Source organism: Ornithorhynchus anatinus, chromosome X1 (assembly GCF_004115215.2).
Source record: "Ornithorhynchus anatinus isolate Pmale09 chromosome X1, mOrnAna1.pri.v4, whole genome shotgun sequence".
NCBI classification, from domain to species: domain Eukaryota; kingdom Metazoa; phylum Chordata; class Mammalia; order Monotremata; family Ornithorhynchidae; genus Ornithorhynchus; species Ornithorhynchus anatinus.
The window spans coordinates 29571781-29597026 of record NC_041749.1 but is presented as its reverse complement, the minus strand read 5'-3'; the positions used below and the strand labels follow the sequence as shown (position 1 = coordinate 29597026).

At 41.2% G+C, this 25246-nt stretch overlaps 1 protein-coding gene and 1 non-coding gene across 6 annotated transcripts in view; one reads left to right on the top strand and one right to left on the bottom strand.

The window, feature by feature from the left end:
- SGCD (sarcoglycan delta) overlaps positions 1–25246 on the top strand; it is a 376042-nt gene that overhangs the window by 312414 nt on the left and 38382 nt on the right. The window lies entirely within an intron of this gene.
- LOC114806941 lies at positions 22403–22539 on the bottom strand. Its single transcript, XR_003754994.1, has one exon. It is a non-coding gene; the product is annotated as a small nucleolar RNA SNORA7 (small nucleolar RNA).

The following is a 25246-nucleotide window of genomic DNA, read 5'->3' as shown; positions in this document are numbered from 1 at the left end:
GATGCCAGCAGGCCATTTTCAATCACAGGTGAAGACAGTTGGACAAGGGATAGTACCTGGCTAGAATTACCTTCAATATAGAGAAGTGAAATGGTCCATTACCTAAGGAAGTCATCCAGCCGGGCAAGAGGAATACAATGTGATTCCCTTTCCCTAAAGAGGCAGTGTTTCAGGGATGAAGTTACAGGTCCAGTCTGCTGCATTTTCACAACTAAATAGCGTGGGCTTTACTTATCATTATTGATAAAGAGCAGAAGCCAGAATCCTTAGTGCATTTGGAGACCCATTCGGGCTCCAGCTTGAAGTGATCATGGTTCACTGCCACTTAATGTTGGTTGAAGGCCTACTGTTGCCACTTCAAACAGGGGCAAAGGGAAAATTTATCAAGGCTTGAGGGCTTGGGGAAACTTCTAAGGTACAGGTTCCAAGATTTTTTATTTTTATTTTCTAACTCCTTCACCCTATGAGCTTCTATTCATCATGTAGAACATTCATTGTGTTGGTTATGAAAGAAACTGTAACTCTCAACTTCAGGCTAGTTCTTAATCAGTAATAGTTAATGAGTGGAAATTGTCTGTGGAACACTGTATTAAGCACTTAAAGTACAATGCAAATACACCCATTTCCCTGTAATGCAGATGTTGCATTCTTGAAGAATTCTGCACTTTTGGTGGCATTTACCTATCCAGTGCTGCGCACCTGCCCACAAATGCATGGTTTCTTCTGATGCCCTCTAGCTTTTTTTCCCTCCTGTTTCCTAGACAGAATGCATAGTGAAAACAGACATTACAGCAGAATTGTGTGTAGGGCCACTGTCCCTATCCTCAAGGAACATATACACTAATCTCTCATGAGGTTTCAAGAGATAATAGGTTCTGTTCCTTCTGATTTCTCGGGCTTTTTGATCTTTGTTCTGGGTTGTCAGACAAGATTTGCAAATTCTCATTTCTTTTCCTTGGTGAAGACTCATAGGAATGGTGTACTTAGCTTCAGGGTAAATAAAAAATGACACCTTATTCCTTTTCACCCCACAAATTGGTAAATTCAATATGTTCTGTGAACAAACAGAATGTTCCAAGCACAAAAGGAGGATGTTTTGGGAAGTTACATAGTTCAGGTGAAAAGCCACAAAATAGAGACATATTCAGTGTTCACCTAACATGGAAATGTCACTAAATAGATATATACTCATTCAGTGAAAATTGTATTTTCTCAACTCTGAAGAGGCAGTTTTAACTGAAGCCAATTAAAAACTATTATAAGTGTTGTAGATGCAAAACGTAATGCACCTATAAGAATAAACAGTGGCAATTTGCCATACTGAAAATAATTCTTAACAAATTGGAAATTCCTTGCACTTTCATCTCAAAAACATTTTTAGTTATTGGAGAATATGCAAAACTCAGAGCAAAACCTTAACACCAACCAATGCAGAACATAAATACTTCATTGTATTTTTGAAGATTTACAAGAAAAGAAGAAGAAAATAGGGTATAGAAGTTGAACTGAAATAGAAAAATATTTGGTGGGCTATAATATACTTTACAGCATATACAGCTGTATTTTAGATTAATATGTCCATTTTTAATAGGACTTTAATGATAAAAGAATAGTACCAATCAGTGGTATTTATTGAGAGCTTATTGTGGGCAGAGAACTCTACTAAGCACTTGGAAGAGAACAGTACTACAGAGTTGGTAGACATGTTCCCTGCCCAAAACAAGCCTATAGTCTACAGTCTACCAGCTCCTCAAAGAAAGACTTTCTCTAAATGCAATTTAGAAGTCATGGTACCAGCATTTACTGGGGGCAATGTACTGTATTAAGGGCTTAGGAAAGTATAACAAAAGTACAAATCCCATTTCCAGCCCATAAGGAGTTTACATTTTAACAAGAAGGAGAGACAAAAAGTATTTACAATACCCGTATATTTTTCCATTTTCGAAGTTTTATTTGAATTCCGGCTTTACAGAATGTTGTAAAGTTAACCCCCACTGAAAGATGTATAGATCAATGGTCTGCTCAAAAGCAGTAAAGTTTTAATAGAAGCATTTAATACACAGTTCTTTCCGATACCAATAAGTCAGTGGTATTTGCAGAACATTTAGTCTCCACGCAATACTAAGCACTTGGGAGTGTACAATAAAATAGACTTTGTAGATATGTTCCATGCCCACGAGGAGCTTATATGCATCACTTTTCTTTTTCTTTCAATTTTATGGACAGAGTTAGAACATTTAAATCAATCTACTCTTTAAAATAAGAATTCTGATCTGGGGAAACATGACATTGTAGAAAAGACTCAAACCTGAGAGTCAGATTCGAGTTCCAACTTTGCCACACTGGCCTACTGTGGCACTTTGGACAAACCACCTAGCTTCCCTGGGCTTCAGAATCCTTATCTGTAAAATGGGGATAAAGTGGGCCCTCTGTGGGACAGAAACTTTGTGATCTCTTAACATAGCGCATAGTAAATAATTGATAAATGTCATGATTATTATTGCATTATTATTATTATCTTAGTCTTTTTCTGCTATGAAAGTGCTAGTGATTCACTACCATGTTCTTGGCTAAATTAGCACTTTAATCAAGTAGCGTATCAAAAACCTTTGGTGCTTGCCCATCCACCTCCACATTAAACAGACCTGCCTTAGCTTTAAGGCGCTCAATCAGCTGTCTTCCTCCAATCTACCCTTGCTTCTCTCCCACACTAACCCAGCCAGCACACTTCGCTCCTCTAACAACCAACCTACTCACTGTCCTTCAACCTTGGCTTTCTTGCCATTACCCCTTAGCTTGCCCCAGCTCTCCTGCTTGGAACTCCTTCTCCCTTCATATCTAACAGACCACCACTCTCCCCATCTTCAAAATCTTGTTCATTCAGTAGTATTTATTGAGCGCTTACTATGTGCAGAGCACTGTACTAAGTGCTTGGAATGTACAATTAGGCAACAGATAGAGACAGTCCCTGCCCAATGACGGGCTTACAGTCTAATCGGGGGAGACAGACGGACAAAAACAAGACAACATAGTCACGATAAATAGAATCAAGGGTATGTATACCTCATTAACAAAATAAATAGAGTAATAAAAATATATACAAATAAGCACAGTGCTGAGAGAAGGGGAGAGGGTGAGGAGCAGATAGAAAGGGGGCTTAGCTGAGGGGAGGTTAAAGGGGGTAAGGCGGAGGAAACAAAGGGAAAAGGGGTAGGCATCTTGGAGGAGGTGAGCTCTCAGTAGGGCTTTGAAGAGGGGAAGAGAGTTTAGCGGAGATGAGGAGGGAGGGCATTCCAGGACAGTGGTAGGACGTGGACCAGAGGTCGATGGTGGGTTAGGTGTGAAGGGGGGACAGTGAGGAGGTGAGCGGAAGAGGAGCGGAGTGTGTGGGGTGGGCAGTAGAAAGAGAGAAGGGAGGTGAGGTAGGAGGGGGCAAGGTGATGGAGAGCCTTGAAGCCCAGAGTGAGTTTTTGTTTTGTGCGGAGGTTGATAGGCAACATCAGTTTCCCTGACTAATATTTCATCTTCCTACCCTATTCTCCTTCCCTAATTCATCACCTATGCGCTCAAGTCTGTACTTCCTGTACTTGCAACTTACCCCTCCACCATTCCCACAGCACTTACGTACATATTCATTCACTCCTATTTATTGAGCGCTTACTCTGTGTAGAGCACTGTACTAACTGCTTGGAAGAGTACAAAATAACAACAGGCACATTCTCTACCCACAACAAGCTTACAGTCTGAGGGGGAGACAGACATTAATATAAATAAATTACAGATGTGTACATAAGTGCTGAGGGATTGGGAGGCGGGGTGAAGAATAAAGGGATCCTTATACTCTTCTGCTTCCTCTACCTCTAATTTATTTTCATGTCTGTCTCCCACACTAAATTCTAAGCTCCTCTAGAGCAGGGACCACTAATAGTCTAGTAACTACTGTATTCTCCTAGGCAGTTAGAATAGTGCTCTGCATACAGAAAGCATTCAATAAATTGCATTGACTGATTGATTAATTAGCCACTTTGCCCACAGATATTTTAGGGTTCAATTTCTTGTGATTTTTCCATGAAGCCAGGGTAGGCACTGCCTCAGAAAACAAAACTCCAAGAATGATTGTAAAACCAAAGTACTGTTAAATAAAGCCTCAAAGAGCGAATAGGTGGAAAAATAGGAAAAGCCTTACATAAGACATTTGCCTCTAGAGAAAATTATTGAGTGCTTCTTGGCAAAAGTGAAGTTGAAGAAAGATACTCTTCAAAGATTTAGTGAGATTTTGAGAGACTGGATTTACTTTTACTTTCGTACTTAAAAAATTCTCAGCATCCTAATTTTTTAGGCTTCAGTGATATTTGTGGCTGGAGAGAAAGACTAATGGATTGAAGAACATATCTGGGCTCAGTTCACAAACTGGCCTTTTTTCACCTTTTTCAATGTTACCATATCACTTACATAGTTAGGAACAAATTACCCTTGCGGGCTTCTATCTCTGAGAACTTCTAGTTATTCAAACAAAATCCTTTTGGACTTTTCTTCCTTTATTTCTCCAGACCTAGATCTCATTTGTTGAATTTTCTAATGTTAATGAAATTGATGATTTTAAGGAGTTGAAGCCTTCTGGCATTTTATTGTGAAAAATCTGCATTTTGAGGATTTGTCAGTTAATCACCTTTATAAATCAGATGTTCTGAAGACCAGCCCCTCCAATCCCAATATTCTATAACATCCTACTTGTTTTAGTCTTTAAAGTCCTTTGAGTGCTATATCTCTACCATTGATAGTTGATGAACTTTGGCCCTAGCCATAATTCAGAGGCAGGGAAGGAAATGGGTAAATTATATGTTGCAATCTATCTGGCTGCTGTCAAATGGGCAGAGCAGCTTGTGGGGCTGGTGAATCGGCCAATATTTTTTCCCATGGTATTTGTTAAGTGCTTAACTATGTGCAAGGAATCTTCCTAAATGCTGTGGAAGATACAAAATAATCAGGTTGAACACCGTTCATGTGTCACATGGGGCTCACAGTCTTTAACAGATGAGATAACTGAGTCACAGAGAAGTGAATTGACTTGCCCAAGCTTACACAGCAGACAAGTAGAACCCACCTCCTTCTGACACCCAACCCTGGGCTCTACCTGCAATGCCATGCTGCTCAGGGATGCCAGTTTGAAGGTGCCACCCCAGTTGGACCCCAGCCTTCTCCGCACAATAGGCGGGGAGCAGTTGCAGATCCCAAGGAAGTGGTGGATTTCCCTAACTCTCCCACTTTGCTCCTCAAGGCTCTCTTCACTCTGAACACAGAGAACAAAATGCTCACCTGCCTGTGGAAGCCCTGAAACACTCAGGTTGTCAGTAAGCTCTGACAAGCAAGTTCTAACCTGATTGAGTGAGAGAGAGCCTCATCAGTCCCTTATTAGTGACACAGAAAGAATAGAATAGCATTTCTTACTGCACTTGGATTTTCCATAAGCCATCTGCAAAATAACCATATTTAAAAGTTGTATGAGATGGGCATTATATGGTCAAATTGACCTTCTGTACTCTCATGCCCCTTTTATTTTTAGTCCCTTTACAGGCTCACCTTTTCTCTTCTCTAGCTTTAACAGGACTGACCTTATCTTGAAGGCCTTTAAAATTGTTCTGAAACTACCTGTATTTTTTCTTCTTTCCTACCAAACTCTGTGAAGCTCCTTTATACAATCCAGGTTATTCATTTGGACTTGCACCCTCTCTCCCACTCTCCCTCTTCTCCTCTTCTCCTCTTTCTCTCCCTCTCTATTTCTGTCTCTCTCTTTCTCCTCAAATATTTCCAAACCCTTCCTTTAAATCCATTTGTTATAGGAAATATATTTTTCAGACTCTCAGAACAGAACACTCTTATTATGATACAGTAAATGGAGGACAGAAAATAAATCTTAACACCTTATCTTCTATTTTTACATCTTTCTAAAATGCCTGTCAGGCTGAAAATTTGCTGGGTAGAAGCTGAGTCTTCTACTCAGTTTCCCAAAGGACCCAACACCCTGCTCAAATCTAAACAGGGTAAATTTGTCAGTTTGGGAAGAAGAAAACAACGAGAAATCCAATTAGCATTCCTAACCATACCTCCTCCTGTAGCCAGATAGCAACTGGGATTTTCAGCAGGTATTCCCTGGAGCACTTCAGCCAAGAAAGAACCATAACATTAAACTGAGGTTGAGCAGTTGGGAAGTTCCCAAGATTTCTCACTCCTTCCCCAGGAGTTCTTCCACCATACATATAGCTATTGGCACCTATTCTACACTGCTCTTCTCATCTTACTGCAAGCCTGCCAGGTCTCTTGAGGCTGCCTTGAGCCCTTTGGACAGAGGGAGTGAGAGGTCAGCTGGATTTTGGAAAAGCCCTAAATGCTTTCAGCCATTCAAATGTGTCGACATCAGTCCTCAAAGACCCTCTCCGAAGTGGAACTACCTTTGAAGCTTAGATTTGACCATATGAACAGTCTCTGATGACGTTCGTTTAGTGTGTAACATTTGTTTTCTTGGAGTCAGGCCTCTTTCCTCTCAGGGTACAAAGATATGGTGTATCTATCTATCTGCTACGTCTATTTGCTGTGGCAGGTCCCCTAAGTTAATAACCTCCAAGCTCCATCTTTTTGTTTAAAATATCATTCAAAGGGAAAACCTTTACTGCAGTATAACATAATAAATGTATTATAATTTACTTTAGCTGATGAGTGGAGTGAAGAATGTTTCCAAAGGAAAAAAGAATAAATAGTGTTGAAGGAAGCAGGTGAAAACACTTGAGTTATTGTCAGTAATACTTGAGTGTTAAAGTGTTATGGTTATTGGTCATTGCAGGAGTTCCTAGAGGCGTCACTTGGGGCTCTGGGGTCATCTGGTGCTACCTACTTTTATCTAATGCTTAAGCTACACTCATTTCATTATTATTAATGATGGTAACCTTTTGAATTTTCTGAAGTGCTTCTCCATCAGTTACCTAATTTTTCATGCACTCCGTACCCCTGTCCTATTGGGGATACACAATTCACTTTAAGCATGGATGAGTTAGGTGACTGGGCTATAGTTATACGCCAGATCAGTTGTCGAAGAGTAGTGGTAATTATAATAGGAGTAATAGTAATATAAGGAGGAGGAGGAGGAATAGCTTCAATCTACCCTAGTGCTTAGTAGAATGCACTTTATTGCATTTATTAGTAGAGTGCATTTATTGTGCACCTACTGGGTGCAATGCATTGTAGTAAACATTTGACAAAATACAACAGAACTATTGTTATTATTATGGTATTTGTTAAACACCTACTTTGTGCCAAGTTCTGTTCTAAGCAATGGGATAGATACAAGGTTATCAAGTCAGACACAGTCCCATAGAGCGCTAAGCATTTAAAGGTACCCCTCCTCATTCCTATGAGTCAACCTGAACTGTCACTCCTTACCGTGAGACAAACTCAATGCCCCAAGGGATTTTATTGAAAGGATCAGTCAATCATATTTATTTATTTAGATGGTGTTCGTTAAGTGCTACTCTGTGCCAGACATTGCAGTAAATGCTGAGGTAGATATAAATTTATCAGATTGGACACAGTCCCTCTCCACATGGGGCTCACAGTCTTAATCCCTTACCAGATGAGGTAACTGAAGCAAAGGGAAGTTAAAGGCCCAGCAGACAGGTGACTGAGCAGGGATTAGAACCCAGGTCCTTTGACTCCCAGTCCCGTTCTGTATCCATTATGCCACAGTGCTTCTCTATTGAGCATTTACTGTGTGCAGAGCACTCTACTAAGCATTTGGACAGCACAATATAATAGAGTTGGCAGGCACGTTCCGAATCCACGCCAAGCTTACAGTGTAGAGGGGGAGGTAGACATTAATATGAATAAAATATGTATCTGTACATAAATATTGTGGGACTGAGGGGATGGTGAATAAATGGCATAAACCCAAGGGCAAGGGAGACACCGAAGTAGAAGACGAGAAAATGAGGGCTTACTCAGGGAAGGCCTCTTGGAGCTCATGGTCTTAATCCCCATTTTACAGATTACATAACTAAGGCACAGAGAAGTGAAATAACTTGCCCAAGGTTACACAGCAGACAAGTTGTGGATCCAGGAATAGAATCCAGATCCTTCTGACTCCCTGGCCTGTGATCTATCCACTAAGCCATTCTGCTAGATTGATATTAGAGCAGAATGTGAGGGTTGAGTTACAGTAGGAAGACAGTGAGGTAAGGTAAGGAGGGGCGGCAGGGCAAAGTGACTAAGCTTATAGTTTGATGCTGAGGTAGATGGGCAACTGCTAGAGGTTCTTGAGGAGTTGGGGGGAAAATATGGACTGAATGGTTTTGTAAAAAATGATTCAGGAAGCAGAGTGAAGTATGGACTTTAGTGTGGAGAGACAGGAGACACGGGTGTCAATGAGGCTTATGCAGGAGTCAAGGTGGGATAAGATAAATGCTTGGATCAGCATAGTAGCAGTTTGGATGGAGAAAAACAGTGGAGGTTAGCGATATTATGGAAGATTTGGTGACAGATTGAATATGTGGGTTGAATGAGAGAAATGAGTTGAGGATAATGCCAAGGTTATTTGGCTTGTGAGACAGAGAATGGTGGTGTTCTATAGAGAAGGAGCATGGCATAGTGGCCTGGGAGTCAGAGGTTCCTGGGTTTTAATCCCAGCATTGCCACTTATCTGCTGTGTAACCTTGGGAAAATCACTTCACAAGTGACAAGCCTCAGTTACCTCAGCTGTAAAATGGGGATTGAGACTGTGAGCCCATGTGGGAGAGGACCGTGTCCAACCAATATGCTTATACTCACCCCAGCGATTAGTACAGTGCCTGGCCCATAGTAAGTGCTTAACAAATACCATAATTATTATTATTGTTATAGTGATGGGAAAGCCAGGGGAGGGCAGGGTTTGGATGGAGAAGATGAGTTCTCTCTTTTGGACATGTTATACTTGAGGTGTTGGCAGGCCATCCAAGAAGAGATGTCTGTCTTGTCGTATGCCATTGAGTTGTCTCCTACCCAAAGCAATGCCATGAACATATCTCTCCCAGAATGCCCCACCTCCATCTGCAGTCCTTCTGGTAGTGAATCCATAGACATCCTATAGGCAGGAGGAAATAGGAGGAAATAAGAGGAAAGCGATTAGAGCTGGAGATGTAGATTTGGGAATCATCTGCATAGAAAGGATAGTTGAAGGCAGGGGAGTGAATGAGTTCTCCAAGGGAGTGGGTGTAGGTTGAGAATAGGTAAGGATTCCCATAGTTAGGGGTTGGGAGACAGACGAGGAACCTGCAAAAGAGACTGAGAATGAGCAGCTAGAGAGGGAGAAAACCAGGAGAGGACATCAGTGAAGCCATTCCTACTAGATCAGGCTACATTTTAGGAATATTCCATTGTAGTCTAGGAAACATGTTTTTGTGGTACTGTTCTGGAATTAATTTTTAAAATACCTCCTGTTAGTTTAGCATCTGAGAAACCATCAACTTGACAATCACCCCTGTGCTGTGTGGTGACTGAGGGCAGATGTGAGTATATAATTTGTTTTAAATATTCTACTTCAGGTGAAACCCTGGGTCGTAACCAGCTCCTTTTCATTATAATTAAAACTTCCTTCAAGCAAAGGAGGGGAAATCCTACATTTACTCATACAATTGCCCCACATTTTTATGTATTTTTGGCAACTTCAAAACAGGAGAGAATTACAGAGGGAGTTAACTCTAGCAATAACAGGGAGTAGGAGAAAAAAAGGAGGGCCAAAGGAAAAGAAAGGTAAGATGGCCCTTGAGACTGTGTTTCATCTATTGCAGTCTCCCAAGTCCTGTATTCGATAGGCATCCACAAGCTACTTCCCTGCTCTTCTTTCTGCCCCAGCAATCAGTCTCAATGAAGGAACTTCCTGGAATGAGCCAGTATCTGCAGCTTTGGCCCTTCTCTTCTTCTTACCTCAGTGTGCACCTCTAACTGCTTACAAAAAATAATCTGTTATAGCCTCCTCAAAAGTCAGGTGGGGAGAAAGCATGCAGGTAACTGTGTAAGTAGAGAGCATTTTCTACCTGAAACAAGTATGGAATTGAATTCAACAGATATTGACTGGAATATGAGCCAAATGATGCAGCTAAGAAGACATTGTTTTCCTGGTTAGTAACTGCTTATGAAATACCCAAAAGTGTTGTCTGCAGTGAATAAACTGCAGCCTAAATATTTACTTATTTGATACCCTCATTGTTTTATCTAATGTGAAAGATATAAAATGGATTTTCTTATCATAACCAAAATAACAAAAACTATTGTTCTCTTGCTGAATTTATTTTAAAAACAAGTTTCTGGGAGGCAGATTCCTTTTCTTCGGTGGAAGATACTGTAATCTTCAAACTCCTATATGTACAAAAGGATTTAGGCCTAGATTTATAAAATTGTATCTCTCCGTTACAGTTCATTTTGTCCATGATGGTTAAAATTGCTCACAGAGGAATGTGGAATGTGTTTTAATCCCATCAGTTATTCAGTGGCCTCATTTTATTCACAAATGGAGATGAACTTCCAATTATTTGAGATATAAGAGATTTATCGGTTGATGCCACCTTACTATTTGAGGTCTTCTCTATTTCTCCCTACTCTCATATTCATTCATTCATATTCTCTTTCTCCCTTTCTCTTTACCTTTCACCAAACAACAAAAAAAGAGGGAAGAATCTTATTTTTACTCACCGACCCTCACAGCACTCACCTTGAATAGAAAATGGATGTTAATAAATGCAGGGTCTTAAAAATGTGAATTACAGCCATTTCACACTTCATGGCAGTTTCATACTGGTGCAGTAGCACAATACTTAATTACAATGCCTGTCCTTCCTTCAAGTGCAGATGACATTCTTCAGATATATTTTGCAATGACATCTGTGCAAATAAGTCGAGAAACTAATTAGTTATTCATATAATGCAGCATATTGACTGTGCTGATTAAAAGAAAATGTTGACACCCATCCTTTCATGATGTATCTGCCTATTAGTTCGGGTTTTTCCCTGAGGAGACGGTATTCTGTAAATGATAAAAATGCCCTTCAGTCCTCCTAATGCAGATATTTTTAGAAAACATTGTTTTTCATTTTTATTCTGCTAATGAGTATGTGGAGCAAGGATATCTGATTTCCTTAACTTAAAAAAAAAATTGCCAGCCAGTGTTTTCTTAGGGAGCCTTTTTGTGGTGCTCAACAATAATGGGAGCTGTAGGTTATTGACCACCTGCTATCATAAGTCCCCTAAAAGCAATTATTAGGCAACGGAACCTCTCCTGCCTTGAAATGAGACAGGTAAGCAGGCCTACTGGCTTCAGTGCAGGTTATACAAAGTCCTCCATCACCCTGGCTAATCTCACTGCACAAATATAGTGTTCCCCTAAGAGAGGAGAGAGATAACACAATTTACATTAATTATTGGGCTATTGTGAGATGACTTTTTTACAGTTAGGCATGTTCACTTTTAGGATCAATATTAATATTACCCTAGTAGTATTTAGGTCTAGAGAATGTTTGAACCAGATGGCATAGTCTCTTGCTATTTGTCTAATTCAGATAATTTCCTGAGGATTGAAAATAATTGTAATTCAATAAGAAGCCAAAATTGGAAACTACAAGAAGCATTTCAGTCAGAACTACAGTAACAAGAGGTTTTGCTCTGAAACATTTAAAGATGAGTAAATATATACATATTTTTGCATATCCACATATGCGTATATATGAAATACACATATATGGAGCAATGTAACCAATATTTAATGATGGGTGGGGTCAGAGGCTAATCTGTTAATTTAATCAATCAATGGTGTTGAGTGAGCATTTACTGTGTCCAGAGCACTGTACTGAGTTCTTGGTAAAGTAAAATGACAACAGTTGGGAGGCACATTCTGTGCCTACAATGCGCTTACAGTCTAGAGTTAAACAGGAAAAAGGGCAATCTTGCCTGCAAATAAGGAATTTCCATGGAGGAATAACCAAAAACTAGTTTAGCCATATATTGCCTAAGAAGAAGATTTAAAACAAATCCATTCATTCATTCATTTAGTCATATTTATTGAGCACTTATTGTATGCAGAGGACTGTACTGAGCACTTGGAAAGTACAATACAGCAATAAAATTTTCATTTTAAGCTTCCTTCCCTCCTGTGCCCAGTATATCTAGTTTAAAGCCCCACAGGAGGTAATTGTTTGAGACTGAGAGAGAGGGAACTTGGAAGCTGTCTCCATCTGATGCCAAGCAGGTGTTCATTAGCAGAAATGGCCTCAGTTTCTCCGTCTATAACATGGGATGGTGGTCCAGTCTCTTCACCCCCCAGGCAGTTCTGATATCTGCAAGACTCCCTGATTTTCATTCATTCATGCAACCGTATTTATTGAGTGCTTACTATGTGCAGAGCACTGGACTAAGTGCTTGGTATGTACAATTCGGCAACAGATAGAGACAGTCTCTGCCCAACAATGGGCTCACGGTCTAAATGGGAAAGACAGACATCAAAACAAAACAGACTGGTGTCACTATCATCAAGATAAATAGATATATACACCTCATTAACAAACTAAATAGAGAAATAATATATACAAATATGCACAAGTGCTGTGGGGAGGGGAAGGGGGAAGAGCAAAGGGAGGGAGTAGGGGGAATGGAGAGGGAAGGAGGAGAGGGATCAGTCTGGCAAGACCTCCTGGAGGAGGTGAGCTCTCAGTAGTGCTTTGAAGAGGGGAAGAGAGTTAGTTTGGAATGGAAGGAAAAGGCTATTCTCCCCCTCATGCTGCCACTCACTTAAATCAGGCAAGACCTCACAGGTACTCATTAAAGTGAGAAAAGAAGATGACATTTCATCTCAGCTGCTCCAGCAAGAGAATGCTAAGGCATTGAAGTCCTGGCTCAGAGAATCGTAGGCTGAGGAGAAGACATGTCTGTTAGAGGGCAAAACTCTGGCTATTCCTTCTTTCTCCTTCTGCATTCCTGTGGGAGCATTACCCCAGAGGGGCTCATAGGCTAAGTAGTTCAATGCCTGTAAAAGCGTTTGAGGATCCTAGATGGAAGGTGGAACAGCAAAAAATAGTAGGTTCCAGCCTCAGATCAGACAAAGCCAAGGAGTTTTTATTATTCTCTGAGAACCTGTCAGATCCAGGGATAACTTGTAGGCTGCCATGACCCATTTTTGAAATTGAAACAAAGACCAGTTGAAGTTTGTAGGCTAACTGGCATTTTTCCAAATAAGGCATGTGGAAGGGTAAAACAGCTCTTATTTGAAGTCTGGGTGTGTTTCCCTCCATTTATTATTTTTCTTAGAACAAGTTACCTGCGAATTACTGAAAACTAATTTCTGATTAAAATTGATGTAAAACTGTAAAATCGAAGTAAATATAATTAAATCAGTCACAAGCTTTTTGACATGTTGCATGATGTATAACCATTAAATTGTGTTTAGTAATCACTTTTCTATACCTGAGAGTTTAGAAAGGACGTTATAAATACACTGTCAATCAGTTGTATTTATTGAACACTTACTATGTGCAGAGCACTGTACTAAACGCTTGGGAGAGTACACTAGAGTACAAAAGAGTCGGTAGGCAAGTTCCCTGCCCACACCTAGGTTATCCCTATGTAACAGTAGTTTACAATCTTAAGTGGACAAATTGATACAAATGTTTCATTCATTCTTTAGAATCTTTTGAGCACCTGCTATGTTCAAGCACTGTACTAGACAATTGGCAGAGTATAATAATAATAATAATAATAGTAGTTAAGCACTTACTATGAGTCAAGAGCTGGGGTAGATAAAGGATAATCAGGTGAGTTCCAGTTCCTGTTCCAGATGGGGGGTCACAGTCTAAATAGGAGGGAGAAGAGATATAGATGAGGAAACTGGGGCACAGAGCAGTGAAGTGATTTGCCCAGGTCATTAGCAGGCAAATGGTAGAGCCAGGGTTAGAATGCAGGTTGCTTAACTCCCAGGCCCTTGCCCTTTCCACTAGGTCAAGTTGTTAACATAAGAACAACAGACAGTAGGAGAAAGGAAAAACAAAGTTATAACCTGTAACAGTTATAATGGCAACACTATGAATGAATTAATACTGTACCATAAAGGGGATTTGTGCAAACAGAACAGCCAGAGTCTGTGATGAGTCCACAACTGACTGCATTTTTAAAAATACTTTTTCACTAAAGGATTAAGTACTTCCCTGTACTCTGGTCATGTAATGAGGGTGGAGAGAGAGATTGAAGTCTACAGTAGAATTGCCCATGACTTTGTTTGTCAGTGGTTTTTAAAAGAATAAGCCCCATCAGTCTAGGAAGATGACTGAGGCTTTAAAATCAGCTCCTTTCCTGACTGCCTGCCTCCCTGGAGACCTGATTCAAGCGGTATAGTTCAACACCAGGGCCCCAAGAATCAATAGTTATTTCATAACTATAGCTGAAAAACAAAATTAAACATTAAACTCTAACAAGACTTTTTCATTTTCAAATAGAATATTTTCTATCATCCTTGGGAGACACCATTTATACTCACTCATGCTCAGGAAGACTTTCTCCTCTGTTTAACGTATCCTATAGGAGTTGGGGTTGTTTTCCTTCCAGATCAAACCATAATGGGTATCTTTTTTTCATATAAAATTTGGATGGATTTTTACTCTTTGAATAACAACAATAAAATAATAATATATTTGTGGTATCTGACAAGCACTTACTTTATCCCAGGCACTGTACTAAGCGCTGGGGTAGATAAACGTAATTGGGTTGGATACAATCCCTGTCCCATTGGACCCAATCCCTGTTCCACATTGTGCTCACAGTCTTAATCCCCATTTTACAGATGAGGTTACTGAGGCACAGAAAAGTAAAGTGACTTGCCCAGGGTCACCCAGCAAAGTTGCAGAACTGAGATTAGAACCCAGGTCCTTCTGACTCCCAGGCCTACGCTCTATCCACAAGGCTACACTGCTTCCCTAGCAACGTGGCCACCGCTGAACTCTGCTTCCTGACTGTGGATTATTGCTGGGCCATTTTAACCCATGGGACACGGGAGTTGCCCTGGATTTAGAGGAAAATGAATTCTTTGGCACCTATAGTTAGAAACCCCTAGGGTCAGAAAGGCAAGCTTCAGCCACATTTTTCACAAGGTTGGAGTTTCATGGCCCACCTAAGAAATACTGTGGCTACTAATGAAATATAGTGTCTGAATGGGATTGTGACGTTAAAAGCTGTCTCTACTGGACCCTGGGGCAGTACCTTAAACTAGCACTGGGGACTGTAGCCTTTTTCCTCCTGCTGGAATGTGAGAGTTTAATAGCATTTGAGACTGTGGCTGAATCTACTGCTTCAGGGGTGCTTCACATGCAAGTCCCTCTGGCAAATCTTAATGAAGCCTGAGGACATGACTTGTAAGTGAGGAAGAAGCAGAGCATGTGATCTCTTTGTATTTCACAAGGGCAACGCATTTTCTGCTGAAATTTAGGCTGTGTAACTGTCTGGCATTCTGAGTCAGGCAGTTAAGACTCACACCAAGTGAAAAATACCTAAGAAAACAAGCCTCGGAACAGAGATAGTCTCAATCCGAGAAGTGTTTTAATTTAAAATTTCACCAGAGCAGAGTGTTGTATCTGTTGCTTGGGACCATCCAATAGAAGCTAAAGGCTCGGGCCCTCCCGCCAAGACACAATCTAATGGGTGAGATGAACAGACACAAATTACAAACACATACTTGATAGAAGAGTCACACTTTTCATTGGGAGAGGTAAATTTGGCCAGGGAACTATGGAAAATAATAAAAAGATGTTTTCTTGAGCCTACTTACTTGGGTCCTTTGATGAAAACAGGAAGAAACAGTAGCAAACCCTGATTTGATTAATTTAGGGAACTCACGTAGTAAAGCTGTGAACCAGGAAGAGAGTGGAAGAAATGAAAATTATCATGGTGTAGTACCTCAACAAGTAATGATACATAATAACCTGGTGAGCAAAAAGTAATGGTATTTATTGAGAACTTATTGGGTGAAGTGAACAGTCTGTGTGCTTTCCTGCCTAGGTTGTTGTCTCGGGGTAGAATGTGCAAGAGGCTGCTAAAGACCTTGGTTCCCTATAACTATAAAGTTACACGTCAGCCCAGTGCTGAAAACTGAAGCAGAGTCAACCTCTTTCTTGTTGAGGTTTATAAACCCCCTTTCATGCTGATCCTCAGTATGTTTCCTCTCCCCAGTTCTTAGTCCTCAGCTTTTCTGCCCCCCTTCTTACCCCTGCCACTGGTGCTGTCATCAGCTCCTTCTAAAACTTACGGTTTCCATTTTCCAGACATGGGTTGGGGTGGGATGGGGGGAGGGCAGGTGGCAGGGGCATAAAGAGGGTCATAGGTTTGTGGTAACAGCCCCTCCAGGTCTCCTCCTCCTTCCCCCCCCCCCCCCCCCTTGGCTGCCTTTGCTGCAATATGTTCTCTCCTTATTTCACCTTGGGCTATCCCTAGCCCCTGCGTTTGCAGCCCCAGAAAGTGGAAATCCCAAGGAACTGCCACTAGTGGTGGTATTGTCATCAGCAATAACAACAGTTTAGTAAAGTAAATACAAGTTAAAAGTGTAAAGGATAGATATAAAAGAAAAGCTATGGGGAAGAGCAGTGGAGCCTGTTTGGAGAACAGGGATGGATCTGAAAACCCAGGAAGTGGGAAGAGCTGGACAAGGGGTGCAGGGTCAAGATAGAGAAGGACCAAAGTTACTCACCTGGGAAATACATAAACTGGAAATGCAAGAGGAAATTTCTGGCAGATGGATGTAAAACTTGCTGTCCTTGACTCCAGCTTTTGCTCAGCAAGGATAACCATAGAAATGGAAGTTATGGATAACATTCCAAACATATAGGTTAGGATAAAAAGCATTTCTTGCTGGATTAGGAAAGAACTGTTGTAGGGCTAAAGCTAGGAACACACTGACTTTACATTGATGCAACACCTTTGTTGGAAATTTGGGTTACGGGGGCATCAAAAGTCTCCAAAAAACCACTTATTGGACATAGACTCAAAAAGTAACTACAGGACATAAGAATAATTTGCAGAGGCTACTGATGGGAAGAGAGTCAAGAACAGAAAGATACAGGAGGAGTTGCAGTTCATATCCAGGAAGAGCCAGTGCCTAACCTGCAAACTGAATATTGTTCAACTGCCATGAACCTCAGGGGCTACAGACTTGTGAAATTTAGCTATGAGGAAAATAGTGGACTTGGGTAAGTGGAGACAACCCAGAATTGGGTTGGTGGGGAAAAGGAATGGATAGAATAAAGGGAGGGAGTTTTGTTCATTTGTAGAGTTGAGAGGAGTTTGCTTGGTTAGGGGGTGTTTGGTGGTTATTTAAAGGGCACATCATGCCTTTGCATCATGCCCCATTGGTGAATCCTGATTTGTCGCATCCAGGGGGACACCTTAAAAAAGATCAGTTGCTGTGCACTGGGATCTCTGTCTGAGGTCCCTAGGTGGGTGGCTGCCCTTCACCGATGTGAGGATGTTAACAAGAACATAGGCTGAATTTCACAATCTACAGCCATATCAATCTGTATCTGAGAGTTGGAGAAACTTTGAGGTTTCTCACAGTGAGGGTGGTAGACTCATAAGAACCCAAATATGCATAACACTTCTTTGGGTCCAAAGGTGGAGAAGGTGATGTTGCTTTCTGGGGGATTTTTTATTCATGTGGACAGGTGTTGCTGATAGAAACAGTTGTGGCTGACAATTCATTCCACATTTTTACATCTTGGACATGCAAGGATTGCCCTTAACTGCTCTGTGGCATTCGTTATCACAAAGCCTGGTCCCTGTTAATCAATTGATGGTATTTATTGAGCAGTGCAAAGCATGATACTAAGCACTTGGGAGAATACAATTCAATAGAGTTAGTAGACATGATCTTTCCCCTCAAGGAGCTTTTAATCTAGCAGGATGATAGACATTAAAATAAATTATAGGTAAGGGAGCAACAGAGTATAAGGAGTTGTATATAAGTGCTGTGGAATATAGTGTATCAAAGTACCTAAAGTTTAGGGACTTCAGTGCATAAGTGATGCAGCTGTGAAAGGTTAGTCAGTGAAAGCTCCCTAGAGAATATAGGATTTTAATAGGACTTTGAAGATGGGAAGAGTGGTGGAGTGGGGGGCTTGGGGCCTGTGAGATATGAAGGGGGAGAGAGTTCCAGGTAGATAGGAGGGAGGGTGGGAGCAAGAAATGACTGCAAGAGAGAAGAGATTGAGGTACAGTAAGTAGATTTGTGTTAGAGGAGTAAAGGACGTAGACAGGGTTGTAGTGAGAAAGGAGTAAGTGTTTATAGGAGGGAGAGAGCTGATTGAGTGCCTTAAAGCTGATGGTGAGGAGTTTTCTGCTTTGATGTGGACATGGATGGGCAAACCATTGGAGGTTTTTGAGAAGTGAAGAGATATGTGCAGAACGATTATAAAAAATAATCTGAGCAGCGAAGTGAAGTATGGACTGGAGAGAGAAGAGGCTGGAGGCATGGAGACCAGCAAACAGGGTGATGCAATGTTTCTATTTTCATTTCCTTCTTTTGGGCACGATTATGTCAAGATCTCCTGAAGCCCCTCACTCTAGAAAGACTCAAAGTTGATTGTCTACAAATTTTTGTTGATGCATTTCTGGTTCTGTTATGAATAGCTCTTTGATTGAAGTCATTCTCATCAAAGCAGCTGATAAAACCCATAATTACAAAGGCTATCTGGTGAATCACATAAGTGTCAGCTTTTCATTTTTGAGGACAGGAATTAAAAGAAGGTAAAAGTTTGGGAGGAGGAGTCACAGCGTTTATTGAGCACCCACTTGGTGTCGTGCTTGGGAAGTAGAGAATAAGGAAGTGTCACATTTTCTGCCCCACAGAGACCTCAGCCGAAGGGCCAGGGGACCAGGCTTCAGAGAGCTAACAAGACAGAAAGCTTCCATTGGGTGTTTTCAGTTCTGATTAATAATTATGGTACTTGTTAATTAATCAGGTTGGGTACAGTCCCTGTCCCACATGGGGTTCATACTCTTATCCCCATTTTACAGATGAGGGAACTGAGGCACAGAGAAGTAAGTGACTTGACTAAGGTCACACAACAGACATGTGGTGGAGGCAGGATTAGAACTCAGGTCCTTCTGACTCCCAGGCCCATGCTCTATCCACTAAGCCATGTTCCTTCTCAGATCTTGTCAGAGACCTGGGTGAGTGAGGCTGGGAATCAAGCTCAAAAGCGGTGGGACTGGGATTGATCACCCCAGAAACTAGGCACCTGTGGCAGAATCTGTCATTAGAAAGACACCGCTTGTCATTCTCACTGATAGAGCATTGTGTCCTGGTATAGTAGTTTTGATGTTGGCTTGCGTGTCTTTTTTCTCTAGGAGATGCACATTCTGCTACCTGGAAAGATTATTTTACTAAATGAAACACACTGTGGTCTTCTGCATTTTTGTCTTGAAGCACTGAAGCATTTTCAGTCAACCAGACACAAGCATCACACTAATGCCATGGGGTTAATAGTTTTGTGTATCAGAATGACCCATGATAAAGGGAACAGTGTGGCAGAACTTAGTCTTCTGACTTGGTTTTTGAACTCAGAGTAGTTGCCTCAGCTATGCTTATCTCCGGCAAAAACAACAATCAAAAGCAGTGCCGCACTAATGTGAATCCAATTTCTTTTCTAGGTTTGCCATTTAGCCCTTATGCCTCAAAGTGCCTCTAATATATAAAATAAGGTTGTGCTGAAAGTCAAACCCAAAAGATCATGCCCCAAATCCTGTTTTCTTTCAGTGACAACCTTTGCTCCTACCCTTTCTAAAAGATATTGTAAGTTTTGGGGAGAAAAGAAATGGAATCATTAGGTTTAAATGGGTAAGGGAAGGAGAAAACTGAGCAGAGGAAAGATCATGTCATCTAGAAAAGGAATTCACAAGGCCTCTTTTACCTTCTTTCATGCTGCATTAATCTTCACATCTTGGCTCACTCCCACCATAGCAACACAGCAGCAGTTACATCCAGTGCAACATTTCATTACTATTTCTTCAGTGAATCATGTTTTTCTGAAGGAAGCAAAGATAACAAAGAGGAAATTATAGTTTGTGTAGAGTGATACGATTGCCTGTAAACCAAGCAATAAAAAGGGGAATCTATGCTCGCTATCTGGAGCACCTTCTCCCTCACATGTGTGCATGTGTGTGGATGTGTGCGTGTTTGTATATATTTATGAGAGAATATGCCTAATTCACATTTTGACTGGGCTTTTCTACAAAAAAAAATAAATAATACTGTCCGAAGTAGCCTTGGCAGCGGAAGCCCCAACAGTTCCTTTGATCAGCACTTATTTATTGCAAGGTTCTTGTCACTGAAAACAAAAAAGACTATTAGACATTTCTCTTTCTCTGTATGTAAAATGGGGCACTGCTCCCAGGCATTTAAGGTAAACTTAATTGGACTTTGGAATTGGGAGCCAGGAGAAGGGTGAGATTTGCACAAACCCTGAGCCTGCTGCACCTCAAAGCTCAATGTACCCATTTCTTTGGATCAGATTCACTACCTTTTGGTGAGAAGCTGTGGGGGATAGAGACAGCCAAAAGGGGACTAGGCACTGTGCCCTCCATTCTTCTTGGAGAAACAGGGACAGCCTCTCCCACCCACTAGAGCCATGGAATATAGGGCTTTAAAATATCTCACCATCTAAATATTGGTGCACGATCTCTCTTCCCCTCAGGGTGACATGACCGCTAAAACTGCCCTTATTCTAGTGCAACTCCAAGTTAGATTTGGGCATGAAGTTACAAAGGTAAACAAAAGATTCTCAGCTTGTCGAGCAGAGAATCAAATGAGGTCATAAAGTTGAAAAATGGGATCCCAGTGGGTTTTAGTACAGCTGAGGGGATGGGGTAATGAAGGAATTCACTGTAGCTAAAATTAAATGTTCCTTGCCACTGAACTTAATGAAAATCTGCTTACAATTGATATAATAAGAGCAAAAGGAAGAAGAAACATTTTATTCCTGTAATGTTGGACTTTGCCTTGCAACAATAAAAATGTGACACAAACTGCAGGGGTCCTTAGGTTTAGTGTTTAAAAAGAGAAAGTAAAGTAACATAAAATCATAAGTTTAATGTTTTATTACTACTCCGGTGCCTTATAGCTTTAATGAAGGGTCAATAAATGTAACATGTATTAATGGTTGTTGAAGCCATTAATGAAAGTTTGTATGTTGAATTTGCTTCTAATATCATCAAATAGGGGAAAAAATTCCTTAGAAAATATTATTTTTTTTACCCACAAAATATAAAGTTGATATCTAAACTGTAAACTCAATGTGGGCAGGTCTGCCAACTCTGTCCTTGAGGACAGGGAGCATCTCTACCAGCTCTATTGTGCTGTACTCTCCCAAGAACTTAGTTCAGTGCTTTGCACATAGTAAGTGCTCAATAAATACCATTGATTGATTGATAGCTCTTTTCTGCCAGGTTTTACTTTAGAAATCCATGTCAGGTGTTTCATGTTCTAAAACCAATTTTGTGTCTTTTCTTGTGTCTTTCACATGCAAACAGAAGGCCGGTTGCCTTTTGGAAGGGATCGCAGACCAAGTCTTACGAACCCTATCTGGCTCCTCTTGGAGCTAAATGGGGGTTCTTGAGCAAGGACTCAGGCTAAAGGAGAGCCCCTCTCAGAACCTTGCAATGAGGATAGGTGTTCGGGGAACTTTCTAACCCAACAGACTTGGAGCATCACCAGAGCCCTAGAGACAGTTCTTCAAACATTTATGTGTGCAGATGAATTTGTCCTAATTGCACACACTCAAGAAGGCATGCAAGTGACTACAATTCACTTCACTGAATCATCCAGGCATTTCAGGAGACTAAGTCCAAAGACCAAGGTAATATATCAACCTGCACCATGGCAGCCATACGTTCAACCAAAAATCTAGATTGGCAGCACAGAGCTAAACGTTGTTACAAATCCATCAATCAGTGGTATTTACTGAGCTCTCACTATGTGCAGAGCACAAAACAGTAGGTAGACATGCTTCCTGTCCTCAAGGAGTTTGATGTTTAGAAGACAAAAATCTTAGAATAGAGACAATCTGTTCATCTCATTCTGTGCTGGGCGGGACCAGGGAGGAGAATGGACAACAGAATGGTGAGCTGAAATTGCCTTGTCTTAGGCCGTCGAGTCGTTTCTGAGCCATAGCGACATCACAGACACATGTCTCCTAGAATGCCCTGCTCTCCATCTGCAGTCATTCTGGTAGTGTATCCATAGCGTTTTCTTGGCAAAAATATGGAAGTGGTTTACCACTGCCATCTTCCACACAGTAAACTCAAGTCTCTGCCTTCGACTCTTTCCCATGCCGCTGCTGCCCAGGTTGGGTGAATTTTGACTTGTAACAGATTGCCTTCCCCTCTCTAGCCACTGCCAAGCTAGGAATGGAATGGGTAGGCCTCTGCATGACTCTTCCTCCCATAGCCGAGACTGGTAGAGTACTGGAAACTCTCCAGGTGCGAACCTGAGAGGGGAGCTGAAATTGGGATCCTAAAAATAAGGAGGCTAAGGAGGAACTGTTTTAAAGAGATAGTAAACAGAGACTCTAACAATGCTGCATCGTGATTGAAAACTGGGAGTCAATTGCCTGAAATATATCAGCCTGGCACTGTGCAGTCAAGAGAGGTGTGGTTATTTTTTTAGCAATTCAGAGAGCTAACTCACAGGGTTGTTGTCAATAGTGATGCTTTTTGGTCCTGGCCATTTTGGCCAGAAAGTTTTATTAGTTCCCAAAGGGTATTTGATGTGACTCCACCTGCCTTGTCTTATAGTGGTGACAGTAGTTACTACTACTGTACTAGTACTAGTTACAGTAATAGTTCCTACTACATTACTAGTAACAATAGCAGAGCACTGTACTAAATGCTGGAAAGAAATAGACTACATGAGAGTTAGGCATGGTCTCTAGCCCTCAAGGGACTCACAAACTAAAAGTAATGTGGGGAAGGATTGGGCAACAGAGACTCTAGGAAAGATGAAATAATAAAAATACAAAAACAACATAAAACACAGAGTCCAATAAGTCTGGTAGTAAAGGGGGCCTGTAGGGGTCTCAGCCTGCTGCCACCTGGGCCATTGAGAGTCCAATCACAATCAAAGATTTCCAAAGTTCTAAAATGTGGTGCTTTGTAATTTCATATAGCACCTCTTCGTTCCAAGCATTTTATAAATGCATATAAGCCTGCAGGTCTTCATAGAGCTTCAAGTCAATTCAATGGTTAATGGAAAAAAAGGACCAAACCCATTTTAGACATGGAGAGTCTGACGCCTTAGGAGCAAGTCAAGGGGGCTAATCAGCGAGGCACGGCACTGGGTTGTTTGGTTTTATTTTTTTCCGGTTAAGTTTGGCCATTGAGAAAAGAATAAACCTGTAACTCTCTGTGTTTCATGTGACAGTATTTGCTAAAGTTGTTGGATGAAATAATTAAGTTGAGCATTTTCATATATGTTTTCCCATTAAACTCTACTACTATTTATGACTTGATAGACCAACTGTAGCGTTGAACATCACAGATGCTCTCAGACTAAATTGGCATAGATTGTGTGATGAAACAATGTGGCATGAATGTAATTAACGTTGACTATGGAATGAAATAGGAGTTTTTCTAAAATATATATCCTTTTCAGGTTTGTGGCAAATAAAGTGCCTGACTGTGTGTCAGAGGATTTATGTTTAAATTGAGCGATGGCCTTTATCCCAGAGACAACAGTCTATTCAAAGCATCTTTTATTTCCTCTTATGATCCTTGTAGAAGCAAGCTCAAACTCTTGGTATTTATAACTTGAGAGCCTTGTTTTTATATCACTTATATGCCAACCATATAAGTGCTAACAGAATCATGCATAAGTCCTCCTCTCCCCTTTAGAAATGTGGTAGGCCACAATTTGGGGGGCAGTGGAAATAAACTAAATAGCTTCTCTTCTCCTTGGCTTTCATACAGAGTCTAGTAAAATTAATTTGCAAGTAAAACACACTCACTGATGTGCAACAGTCAATATATCTGAGTGTGTGGGCAGAGGTGCTAAGAGGGAAAGGGGTAGCCTGAAATTTGCAAAATGGTAATTAGGCTGTAGCTGCATGAGCCAGTCCTTCCTCAGACCTCACCATTTCCTTTCCTCCCCCTTTCAAACCTTGAAAACTCCTTACCCTTGTTCTTGCTGATGCTAGGAGCATTTCTGTGTCTCTGCTCAATTGGAATCATTATTCCCTCTCTAATTCACTGGGCTTTTTTTGTTTGATTTCATTCCTTTTCCTTATCTCTACTTTCTTTTCTTCCTCTGTTTTGTCTTTTTGGTAAATTGAGTTTAAGCCTATAAATAAAATGCTGGTGAACTTTTTGGGCCAAAGATCCAAACAAAATTAAACCTTTTAGCAGTTGGTACGCAAAGTGCCAATTCGTATCCAGCCATATGATGTAATAATTATAATGGTTTTTGTTAAGGGCTTACTATGTGGCAAGGCACTATACTAAGCACTGGGGTAGATATGAGCAAATCGGGTTGGACACAGTCCCTGTCCCACTTAGGACTCACAGTCTCAATCCCCATTTTACAGATGAGGTAACTGATGCCCAGAGAAGTGAAATGACTTGCCCAAGGTCACACGGTAGCCAAGTGACAGAGCCAGGATTAGAACCATGACTTTCTGACTCCCAGGCCTGTGCTGTCCACTAGCCATAATGCTTCTTATCCTTACATCATGCTGCACACAGCTCAATATGATGACATAATTACACTTCACTGTGGCTGCCAGCTAGGATGGGAAAGAGGATGGGAGAGGAATGAAAGAGGAAAGGAGAGGGGAAGTAAAGGGAGATGAGACAGAAGGAGTGTAGAAGGGGACAAAGAGGGATCAAGGGAAGGTGAGGTATGGCCTTGGCAGAGTCTTTCCTTTCTCTTTACCTCTTCTTGAGCCCAGGATGCGAGAGCGTAGTGTTCAGGCAGCCGGCTAGGGGCCGAGGAGCAGCAGTGTGACCCCTCCCACCCTGCCCAGACCCACAACAGTGAACGGGAATTCCCTCCCATCCCTCAGGGCTGCTGTGTGGTTTCTGTATTATCCCTAGGGCCTCCACACCACTTCCCCACCAACCAAGTTATGGACTTCTGGATGGGGGCTCGGCGCCTACCTGTCTTACCCTGCAGAAGGTCCTCAATGGACCACTGGACCACGTGTTGCAGTTG